This window comes from Poecile atricapillus, chromosome 18 (genome assembly GCF_030490865.1).
Source record: "Poecile atricapillus isolate bPoeAtr1 chromosome 18, bPoeAtr1.hap1, whole genome shotgun sequence".
NCBI lineage: Eukaryota > Metazoa > Chordata > Aves > Passeriformes > Paridae > Poecile > Poecile atricapillus.
The window spans coordinates 11,285,633-11,297,967 of NC_081266.1; positions in this window are offsets into that span (position 1 = coordinate 11,285,633).

A 12,335-nucleotide genomic window follows, 5' to 3' on the forward strand; every position below is an offset into this window, starting at 1 on the left:
GGATTAGTTGTAAGGATATCACAGCAGGTGAATGGCTGCTTCCTACAGGATCTCCATCCAAAGCCACCTAGAGAACTTCTCCAAAATATATCCAGCAGGAGAAATCTAAAAAGTGATCCATGGCCGCTTTGGGGGCAGCTCTGCATTACGGTGAAGGACGAGCTTGCAGTGGTACAGATGCAGCATTGCCCACCCTCCAGGCTGCTGTTTGCTCTGCTGAAAGACTCTTGCAGGACTGTGGCCCCTCTCCATGCAATGGAAATCATTGCCACAGCTCTCAGTTGAGGCACTGGCATTTCCAGAGCCAGATTCAGGCACAATCCTACTGCCTGCTGAGCATCTGGGAAAGATCCTGAGCATCTTCAGGCCTAGAAGCACAAAAGAGCTCAGGCTCTCCCTGAACTGGGTTTTCAGGGCAGGTTTCCATAGCTCTGCAAGATTTCTTCATCCCTCAACACGTCTGACTTTATGTCCAATGATGCATTTGGCTTCCTTCCTTCCTCCTGTGTGCCCCTGAGTAACCTTCCACGTGGATGGAGGAGATTGTGTACAGGACGATTGATTCCTGGATTGCCATTTGGCTTCACTGTCACTCAGTTGAACATGGTCCTTATCTAAGAAAGACTTCCAGGAAATGGGTAGGAGATTTGGCTCTGAGAGGAGCAGAAAGCACATTTTCTACACCAAATTGCCAGCTGATGCAGTTTCCCTGCCAAAATAGTGATTCTCATTCATCTTCCTGGGAAGAATGTGAAGACCCATTCAGAGATCCCAGGTTCAGCTGGCCTGTGGCTTTGTGTACCTCATTTCGCATGTCCAATTTCAAGGGCCACTAAAAGAGGCTTATGTTTGCCTTGCTAGCCAGAAGTGCTGTAGGTATTTCCAGGAGAAAAGGAAAAACATCGCTGTCCTGTGGTGTGGTAGAAATGCCACCACAATTGTGACTCTGTGAGCAAAGCCAGCCAGTGCTTTTTGGCACCGCAAGAGCTGAGAGTGTGGCAGAGCGGTTTTGATACTCTTTTTAAGAGTCCTGAAAACATTGTTCCCAAAACAATCCACAACTTTGCAAATGTGCCCGAAGCAAATGCAGAGAGAACTGGGGTGTGAAAAGCAAAGAATGTTTATTTGTAGAAGAAAAGGAACAAAAATGAACTACACGACATATTTACATTGTAAGAATATTGGTAACAACAATAACAACAACAAAGTATAGAACCTATGTACCTAAGAACTTATCTAACCAAACTATAGGAAACGTATTTACAGAAGACTTAATCAAATCCTAAAACCTCTATGGTGAGCACAACAAGTCTAAAACGTATATACAGAAGGGTGGCATCTGTGTCTGGGATGTGCCGCAGTCCTGGAAGAAAAACAAGTAGCACGGTCAGTGCAGTCAGGCATGGAGGGGTGTTCCATGTGCTCCCGGGCTGGGACACTGGCACAGGGGGACTCTGCTGCCAGAAGTGAGCCTGGCTGGGGCTGGGGGCTGTGGCCCAGGCACTGGAACAGGGCTTGTGTGGCCCAAAGCAAGGCCAGGCCAGGCCAGGGATGGCCAGCAGAATCCAGTGCATGGGCTAGCGTGTCCCTGAGCAGGGAGTGCCCAGCCCCAGCCTGGCAGCAGGGGACCCGCTCTGCCCGTGGGGAGCACCTGCCTGTTCTGCTGCTGGCATCGGTCTTCATCCCAAGACCATGTCCTCCGCCTCGTCTTCTAGATCAATATCCATCTCCTCAATGGAGTCTTCTGTTTCCACCTCCATTTCTTCCTCTGTCTCATCCACATCCATGTCCATCTCTTCTTCACCAGTATCCTCTCCATCAACTTCTATTTTTTCTTCTGTGATAATTTGTGTATCCACCTCCGTCTCCTCCTCTCGGTCTGGGACAGCCTGCAGAGGTAGCGAAATCGCAGAGTGGGGTCCCTTTCCCACACTATCCCACACAGCTCCAGCCCACCCAGGCAGCTGCAGGGTGTTCTCCTCCGTGGAATAGTACCATACCTTCTTTGGAACAAATGTAGACATCCTGCAGGGATGGATAGACAACTCCAGACAATGGCAAGGTTTCAGGACTGCTGGGGGTATCAGGGAGCAGGTGGCAACAAGGTGACAGGGGTAGCTGTGGAGCAGGGTGAAGAGCGTGCTGACACAAGGAGCCAAGGGTTGTGTTGTGGCCGTTGCTGGATGCTGGAAGTTCTAGCTGGAGCGTGCACTGTGACATCAGTGCCAGGAGCCCAGGCCCAGGCTGAAGAGGACAACGGAGACCATAGAATGATGGAATCCTTGGGTGGCTGGGCTTGGAAGGGACCCTAAAGACCATCTTGTTCCAAGCGGAGCAATCTTCCCCCAGAATATGTTGCTCAGAGCCCTGCTCCCAGCTGGCCTTGGATGTTGCCAAGGATGGAGCATCCGCAGCCTGTGTGCACAGCCTGGGCCAGTGCCCCAGCAGCCTGAGTGGAAAAGAGCAGCTTCATTAGATGCAACCTCAATCTCACTCCTGCAGTTGAAAGGCTTCTCCTCTCTGTGCCCATCTTTCCTAGAGCTGCAGGGAGGCCTCGCCAGCACCTTCTCTTTCCAGGCTGAGCATCCCCAGCCCCACATGGACAGCAGTACGATGCGTGGGGGTGAAGGCTAAAGGGTAGCAAAGAGCATCAGGAAGTGAGAGATGGAAGCTTTTGGAGATGGAAGCTTTGCCTCTAAATGTAGAAAATCAAGAAAAGTGGAGGGGGAAAATGGTGGGACTCTGGCTCTGTTCTAACTGGCGAAGATTTTCTTTTCATCTTTTCTGTCGTGCTGCCCCAAGTTTTGTTGTTTGAAAGGAGGTTTGGCAAGATATCCATTGTCTTCTCCATTGGTGAAACACTGAACAACATCTGGGCAGGCTGATGATGCAGAGCAAAATCTGCAAATATCAACTGGGGATCCTGATCCTAGGGAATGCCGCTAAAGCCAGCCGAAAGCAATTTCTGGAAAGTCAAGCCTGGTTGACGTCTCCTGGAGTTGGGCTGTGCCAAATTCACCTGTCATTTATGAAGAAGGAAAAAAACTCAAACCAAAAGAGAAAAAAACACAAAGAAACAAACCCAAAGAAACCAATCAAACAAACAGATAAAAAACCCCAAATAAAACCAAAGGCAATGAGAAGTTAGGATTAGTTGTAAGGATATCACAGCAGGTGAATGGCTGCTTCCTACAGGATCTCCATCCAAAGCCACCTAGAGAACTTCTCCAAAATATATCCAGCAGGAGAAATCTAAAAAGTGATCCATGGCCGCTTTGGGGGCAGCTCTGCATTACGGTGAAGGACGAGCTTGCAGTGGTACAGATGCAGCATTGCCCACCCTCCAGGCTGCTGTTTGCTCTGCTGAAAGACTCTTGCAGGACTGTGGCCCCTCTCCATGCAATGGAAATCATTGCCACAGCTCTCAGTTGAGGCACTGGCATTTCCAGAGCCAGATTCAGGCACAATCCTACTGCCTGCTGAGCATCTGGGAAAGATCCTGAGCATCTTCAGGCCTAGAAGCACAAAAGAGCTCAGGCTCTCCCTGAACTGGGTTTTCAGGGCAGGTTTCCATAGCTCTGCAAGATTTCTTCATCCCTCAACACGTCTGACTTTATGTCCAATGATGCATTTGGCTTCCTTCCTTCCTCCTGTGTGCCCCTGAGTAACCTTCCACGTGGATGGAGGAGATTGTGTACAGGACGATTGATTCCTGGATTGCCATTTGGCTTCACTGTCACTCAGTTGAACATGGTCCTTATCTAAGAAAGACTTCCAGGAAATGGGTAGGAGATTTGGCTCTGAGAGGAGCAGAAAGCACATTTTCTACACCAAATTGCCAGCTGATGCAGTTTCCCTGCCAAAATAGTGATTCTCATTCATCTTCCTGGGAAGAATGTGAAGACCCATTCAGAGATCCCAGGTTCAGCTGGCCTGTGGCTTTGTGTACCTCATTTCGCATGTCCAATTTCAAGGGCCACTAAAAGAGGCTTATGTTTGCCTTGCTAGCCAGAAGTGCTGTAGGTATTTCCAGGAGAAAAGGAAAAACATCGCTGTCCTGTGGTGTGGTAGAAATGCCACCACAATTGTGACTCTGTGAGCAAAGCCAGCCAGTGCTTTTTGGCACCGCAAGAGCTGAGAGTGTGGCAGAGCGGTTTTGATACTCTTTTTAAGAGTCCTGAAAACATTGTTCCCAAAACAATCCACAACTTTGCAAATGTGCCCGAAGCAAATGCAGAGAGAACTGGGGTGTGAAAAGCAAAGAATGTTTATTTGTAGAAGAAAAGGAACAAAAATGAACTACACGACATATTTACATTGTAAGAATATTGGTAACAACAATAACAACAACAAAGTATAGAACCTATGTACCTAAGAACTTATCTAACCAAACTATAGGAAACGTATTTACAGAAGACTTAATCAAATCCTAAAACCTCTATGGTGAGCACAACAAGTCTAAAACGTATATACAGAAGGGTGGCATCTGTGTCTGGGATGTGCCGCAGTCCTGGAAGAAAAACAAGTAGCACGGTCAGTGCAGTCAGGCATGGAGGGGTGTTCCATGTGCTCCCGGGCTGGGACACTGGCACAGGGGGACTCTGCTGCCAGAAGTGAGCCTGGCTGGGGCTGGGGGCTGTGGCCCAGGCACTGGAACAGGGCTTGTGTGGCCCAAAGCAAGGCCAGGCCAGGCCAGGGATGGCCAGCAGAATCCAGTGCATGGGCTAGCGTGTCCCTGAGCAGGGAGTGCCCAGCCCCAGCCTGGCAGCAGGGGACCCGCTCTGCCCGTGGGGAGCACCTGCCTGTTCTGCTGCTGGCATCGGTCTTCATCCCAAGACCATGTCCTCCGCCTCGTCTTCTAGATCAATATCCATCTCCTCAATGGAGTCTTCTGTTTCCACCTCCATTTCTTCCTCTGTCTCATCCACATCCATGTCCATCTCTTCTTCACCAGTATCCTCTCCATCAACTTCTATTTTTTCTTCTGTGATAATTTGTGTATCCACCTCCGTCTCCTCCTCTCGGTCTGGGACAGCCTGCAGAGGTAGCGAAATCGCAGAGTGGGGTCCCTTTCCCACACTATCCCACACAGCTCCAGCCCACCCAGGCAGCTGCAGGGTGTTCTCCTCCGTGGAATAGTACCATACCTTCTTTGGAACAAATGTAGACATCCTGCAGGGATGGATAGACAACTCCAGACAATGGCAAGGTTTCAGGACTGCTGGGGGTATCAGGGAGCAGGTGGCAACAAGGTGACAGGGGTAGCTGTGGAGCAGGGTGAAGAGCGTGCTGACACAAGGAGCCAAGGGTTGTGTTGTGGCCGTTGCTGGATGCTGGAAGTTCTAGCTGGAGCGTGCACTGTGACATCAGTGCCAGGAGCCCAGGCCCAGGCTGAAGAGGACAACGGAGACCATAGAATGATGGAATCCTTGGGTGGCTGGGCTTGGAAGGGACCCTAAAGACCATCTTGTTCCAAGCGGAGCAATCTTCCCCCAGAATATGTTACTCAGAGCCCTGCTCCCAGCTGGCCTTGGATGTTGCCAAGGATGGAGCATCCGCAGCCTGTGTGCACAGCCTGGGCCAGTGCCCCAGCAGCCTGAGTGGAAAAGAGCAGCTTCATTAGATGCAACCTCAATCTCACTCCTGCAGTTGAAAGGCTTCTCCTCTCTGTGCCCATCTTTCCTAGAGCTGCAGGGAGGCCTCGCCAGCACCTTCTCTTTCCAGGCTGAGCATCCCCAGCCCCACATGGACAGCAGTACGATGCGTGGGGGTGAAGGCTAAAGGGTAGCAAAGAGCATCAGGAAGTGAGAGATGGAAGCTTTTGGAGATGGAAGCTTTGCCTCTAAATGTAGAAAATCAAGAAAAGTGGAGGGGGAAAATGGTGGGACTCTGGCTCTGTTCTAACTGGCGAAGATTTTCTTTTCATCTTTTCTGTCGTGCTGCCCCAAGTTTTGTTGTTTGAAAGGAGGTTTGGCAAGATATCCATTGTCTTCTCCATTGGTGAAACACTGAACAACATCTGGGCAGGCTGATGATGCAGAGCAAAATCTGCAAATATCAACTGGGGATCCTGATCCTAGGGAATGCCGCTAAAGCCAGCCGAAAGCAATTTCTGGAAAGTCAAGCCTGGTTGACGTCTCCTGGAGTTGGGCTGTGCCAAATTCACCTGTCATTTATGAAGAAGGAAAAAAACTCAAACCAAAAGAGAAAAAAACACAAAGAAACAAACCCAAAGAAACCAATCAAACAAACAGATAAAAAACCCCAAATAAAACCAAAGGCAATGAGAAGTTAGGATTAGTTGTAAGGATATCACAGCAGGTGAATGGCTGCTTCCTACAGGATCTCCATCCAAAGCCACCTAGAGAACTTCTCCAAAATATATCCAGCAGGAGAAATCTAAAAAGTGATCCATGGCCGCTTTGGGGGCAGCTCTGCATTACGGTGAAGGACGAGCATGCAGTGGTACAGATGCAGCATTGCCCACCCTCCAGGCTGCTGTTTGCTCTGCTGAAAGACTCTTGCAGGACTGTGGCCCCTCTCCATGCAATGGAAATCATTGCCACAGCTCTCAGTTGAGGCACTGGCATTTCCAGAGCCAGATTCAGGCACAATCCTACTGCCTGCTGAGCATCTGGGAAAGATCCTGAGCATCTTCAGGCCTAGAAGCACAAAAGAGCTCAGGCTCTCCCTGAACTGGGTTTTCAGGGCAGGTTTCCATAGCTCTGCAAGATTTCTTCATCCCTCAACACGTCTGACTTTATGTCCAATGATGCATTTGGCTTCCTTCCTTCCTCCTGTGTGCCCCTGAGTAACCTTCCACGTGGATGGAGGAGATTGTGTACAGGACGATTGATTCCTGGATTGCCATTTGGCTTCACTGTCACTCAGTTGAACATGGTCCTTATCTAAGAAAGACTTCCAGGAAATGGGTAGGAGTTTTGGCTCTGAGAGGAGCAGAAAGCACATTTTCTACACCAAATTGCCAGCTGATGCAGTTTCCCTGCCAAAATAGTGATTCTCATTCATCTTCCTGGGAAGAATGTGAAGACCCATTCAGAGATCCCAGGTTCAGCTGGCCTGTGGCTTTGTGTACCTCATTTCGCATGTCCAATTTCAAGGGCCACTAAAAGAGGCTTATGTTTGCCTTGCTAGCCAGAAGTGCTGTAGGTATTTCCAGGAGAAAAGGAAAAACATCGCTGTCCTGTGGTGTGGTAGAAATGCCACCACAATTGTGACTCTGTGAGCAAAGCCAACCAGTGCTTTTTGGCACCGCAAGAGCTGAGAGTGTGGCAGAGCGGTTTTGATACTCTTTTTAAGAGTCCTGAAAACATTGTTCCCAAAACAATCCACAACTTTGCAAATGTGCCCGAAGCAAATGCAGAGAGAACTGGGGTGTGAAAAGCAAAGAATGTTTATTTGTAGAAGAAAAGGAACAAAAATGAACTACACGACATATTTACATTGTAAGAATATTGGTAACAACAATAACAACAACAAACTATAGAACCTATGTACCTAAGAACTTATCTAACCAAACTATAGGAAACGTATTTACAGAAGACTTAATCAAATCCTAAAACCTCTATGGTGAGCACAACAAGTCTAAAACGTATATACAGAAGGGTGGCATCTGTGTCTGGGATGTGCCGCAGTCCTGGAAGAAAAACAAGTAGCACGGTCAGTGCAGTCAGGCATGGAGGGGTGTTCCATGTGCTCCCGGGCTGGGACACTGGCACAGGGGGACTCTGCTGCCAGAAGTGAGCCTGGCTGGGGCTGGGGGCTGTGGCCCAGGCACTGGAACAGGGCTTGTGTGGCCCAAAGCAAGGCCAGGCCAGGCCAGGGATGGCCAGCAGAATCCAGTGCATGGGCTAGCGTGTCCCTGAGCAGGGAGTGCCCAGCCCCAGCCTGGCAGCAGGGGACCCGCTCTGCCCGTGGGGAGCACCTGCCTGTTCTGCTGCTGGCATCGGTCTTCATCCCAAGACCATGTCCTCCGCCTCGTCTTCTAGATCAATATCCATCTCCTCAATGGAGTCTTCTGTTTCCACCTCCATTTCTTCCTCTGTCTCATCCACATCCATGTCCATCTCTTCTTCACCAGTATCCTCTCCATCAACTTCTATTTTTTCTTCTGTGATAATTTGTGTATCCACCTCCGTCTCCTCCTCTCGGTCTGGGACAGCCTGCAGAGGTAGCGAAATCTCAGAGTGGGGTCCCTTTCCCACACTATCCCACACAGCTCCAGCCCACCCAGGCAGCTGCAGGGTGTTCTCCTCCGTGGAATAGTACCATACCTTCTTTGGAACAAATGTAGACATCCTGCAGGGATGGATAGACAACTCCAGACAATGGCAAGGTTTCAGGACTGCTGGGGGTATCAGGGAGCAGGTGGCAACAAGGTGACAGGGGTAGCTGTGGAGCAGGGTGAAGAGCGTGCTGACACAAGGAGCCAAGGGTTGTGTTGTGGCCGTTGCTGGATGCTGGAAGTTCTAGCTGGAGCGTGCACTGTGACATCAGTGCCAGGAGCCCAGGCCCAGGCTGAAGAGGACAACGGAGACCATAGAATGATGGAATCCTTGGGTGGCTGGGCTTGGAAGGGACCCTAAAGACCATCTTGTTCCAAGCGGAGCAATCTTCCCCCAGAATATGTTGCTCAGAGCCCTGCTCCCAGCTGGCCTTGGATGTTGCCAAGGATGGAGCATCCGCAGCCTGTGTGCACAGCCTGGGCCAGTGCCCCAGCAGCCTGAGTGGAAAAGAGCAGCTTCATTAGATGCAACCTCAATCTCACTCCTGCAGTTGAAAGGCTTCTCCTCTCTGTGCCCATCTTTCCTAGAGCTGCGGGAGGCCTCGCCAGCACCTTCTCTTTCCAGGCTGAGCATCCCCAGCCCCACATGGACAGCAGTACGATGCGTGGGGGTGAAGGCTAAAGGGTAGCAAAGAGCATCAGGAAGTGAGAGATGGAAGCTTTTGGAGATGGAAGCTTTGCCTCTAAATGTAGAAAATCAAGAAAAGTGGAGGGGGAAAATGGTGGGACTCTGGCTCTGTTCTAACTGGCGAAGATTTTCTTTTCATCTTTTCTGTCGTGCTGCCCCAAGTTTTGTTGTTTGAAAGGAGGTTTGGCAAGATATCCATTGTCTTCTCCATTGGTGAAACACTGAACAACATCTGGGCAGGCTGATGATGCAGAGCAAAATCTGCAAATATCAACTGGGGATCCTGATCCTAGGGAATGCCGCTAAAGCCAGCCGAAAGCAATTTCTGGAAAGTCAAGCCTGGTTGACGTCTCCTGGGGTTGGGCTGTGCCAAATTCACCTGTCATTTATGAAGAAGGAAAAAAACTCAAACCAAAAGAGAAAAAAACACAAAGAAACAAACCCAAAGAAACCAATCAAACAAACAGATAAAAAACCCCAAATAAAACCAAAGGCAATGAGAAGTTAGGATTAGTTGTAAGGATATCACAGCAGGTGAATGGCTGCTTCCTACAGGATCTCCATCCAAAGCCACCTAGAGAACTTCTCCAAAATATATCCAGCAGGAGAAATCTAAAAAGTGATCCATGGCCGCTTTGGGGGCAGCTCTGCATTACGGTGAAGGACGAGCATGCAGTGGTACAGATGCAGCATTGCCCACCCTCCAGGCTGCTGTTTGCTCTGCTGAAAGACTCTTGCAGGACTGTGGCCCCTCTCCATGCAATGGAAATCATTGCCACAGCTCTCAGTTGAGGCACTGGCATTTCCAGAGCCAGATTCAGGCACAATCCTACTGCCTGCTGAGCATCTGGGAAAGATCCTGAGCATCTTCAGGCCTAGAAGCACAAAAGAGCTCAGGCTCTCCCTGAACTGGGTTTTCAGGGCAGGTTTCCATAGCTCTGCAAGATTTCTTCATCCCTCAACACGTCTGACTTTATGTCCAATGATGCATTTGGCTTCCTTCCTTCCTCCTGTGTGCCCCTGAGTAACCTTCCACGTGGATGGAGGAGATTGTGTACAGGACGATTGATTCCTGGATTGCCATTTGGCTTCACTGTCACTCAGTTGAACATGGTCCTTATCTAAGAAAGACTTCCAGGAAATGGGTAGGAGTTTTGGCTCTGAGAGGAGCAGAAAGCACATTTTCTACACCAAATTGCCAGCTGATGCAGTTTCCCTGCCAAAATAGTGATTCTCATTCATCTTCCTGGGAAGAATGTGAAGACCCATTCAGAGATCCCAGGTTCAGCTGGCCTGTGGCTTTGTGTACCTCATTTCGCATGTCCAATTTCAAGGGCCACTAAAAGAGGCTTATGTTTGCCTTGCTAGCCAGAAGTGCTGTAGGTATTTCCAGGAGAAAAGGAAAAACATTGCTGTCCTGTGGTGTGGTAGAAATGCCACCACAATTGTGACTCTGTGAGCAAAGCCAGCCAGTGCTTTTTGGCACCGCAAGAGCTGAGAGTGTGGCAGAGCGGTTTTGATACTCTTTTTAAGAGTCCTGAAAACATTGTTCCCAAAACAATCCACAACTTTGCAAATGTGCCCGAAGCAAATGCAGAGAGAACTGGGGTGTGAAAAGCAAAGAATGTTTATTTGTAGAAGAAAAGGAACAAAAATGAACTACACGACATATTTACATTGTAAGAATATTGGTAACAACAATAACAACAACAAACTATAGAACCTATGTACCTAAGAACTTATCTAACCAAACTATATGAAACGTATTTACACAAGACTTAATCAAATCCTAAAACCTCTATGGTGAGCACAACAAGTCTAAAACGTATATACAGAAGGGTGGCATCTGTGTCTGGGATGTGCCGCAGTCCTGGAAGAAAAACAAGTAGCACGGTCAGTGCAGTCAGGCATGGAGGGGTGTTCCATGTGCTCCCGGGCTGGGACACTGGCACAGGGGGACTCTGCTGCCAGAAGTGAGCCTGGCTGGGGCTGGGGGCTGTGGCCCAGGCACTGGAACAAGGCTTGTGTGGCCCAAAGCAAGGCCAGGCCAGGCCAGGGATGGCCAGCAGAATCCAGTGCATGGGCTAGCGTGTCCCTGAGCAGGGAGTGCCCAGCCCCAGCCTGGCAGCAGGGGACCCGCTCTGCCCGTGGGGAGCACCTGCCTGTTCTGCTGCTGGCATCGGTCTTCATCCCAAGACCATGTCCTCCGCCTCGTCTTCTAGATCAATATCCATCTCCTCAATGGAGTCTTCTGTTTCCACCTCCATTTCTTCCTCTGTCTCATCCACATCCATGTCCATCTCTTCTTCACCAGTATCCTCTCCATCAACTTCCATTTTTTCTTCTGTGATAATTTGTGTATCCACCTCCGTCTCCTCCTCTCGGTCTGGGACAGCCTGCAGAGGTAGCGAAATCTCAGAGTGGGGTCCCTTTCCCACACTATCCCACACAGCTCCAGCCCACCCAGGCAGCTGCGGGGTGTTCTCCTCCGTGGAATAGTACCATACCTTCTTTGGAACAAATGTAGACATCCTGCAGGGATGGATAGACAACTCCAGACAATGGCAAGGTTTCAGGACTGCTGGGGGTATCAGGGAGCAGGTGGCAACAAGGTGACAGGGGTAGCTGTGGAGCAGGGTGAAGAGCGTGCTGACACAAGGAGCCAAGGGTTGTGTTGTGGCCGTTGCTGGATGCTGGAAGTTCTAGCTGGAGCGTGCACTGTGACATCAGTGCCAGGAGCCCAGGCCCAGGCTGAAGAGGACAACGGAGACCATAGAATGATGGAATCCTTGGGTGGCTGGGCTTGGAAGAGACCCTAAAGACCATCTTGTTCCAAGCGGAGCAATCTTCCCCCAGAATATGTTGCTCAGAGCCCTGCTCCCAGCTGGCCTTGGATGTTGCCAAGGATGGAGCATCTGCAGCCTGTGTGCACAGCCTGGGCCAGTGCCCCAGCAGCCTGAGTGGAAAAGAGCAGCTTCATTAGATGCAACCTCAATCTCACTCCTGCAGTTGAAAGGCTTCTCCTCTCTGTGCCCATCTTTCCTAGAGCTGCAGGGAGGCCTCGCCAGCACCTTCTCTTTCCAGGCTGAGCATCCCCAGCCCCACATGGACAGCAGTACGATGCGTGGGGGTGAAGGCTAAAGGGTAGCAAAGAGCATCAGGAAGTGAGAGATGGAAGCTTTTGGAGATGGAAGCTTTGCCTCTAAATGTAGAAAATCAAGAAAAGTGGAGGGGGAAAATGGTGGGACTCTGGCTCTGTTCTAACTGGCGAAGATTTTCTTTTCATCTTTTCTGTCGTGCTGCCCCAAGTTTTGTTGTTTGAAAGGAGGTTTGGCAAGATATCCATTGTCTTCTCCATTGGTGAAACACTGAACATCTGGGCAGGCTGATGATGCAGAGCAA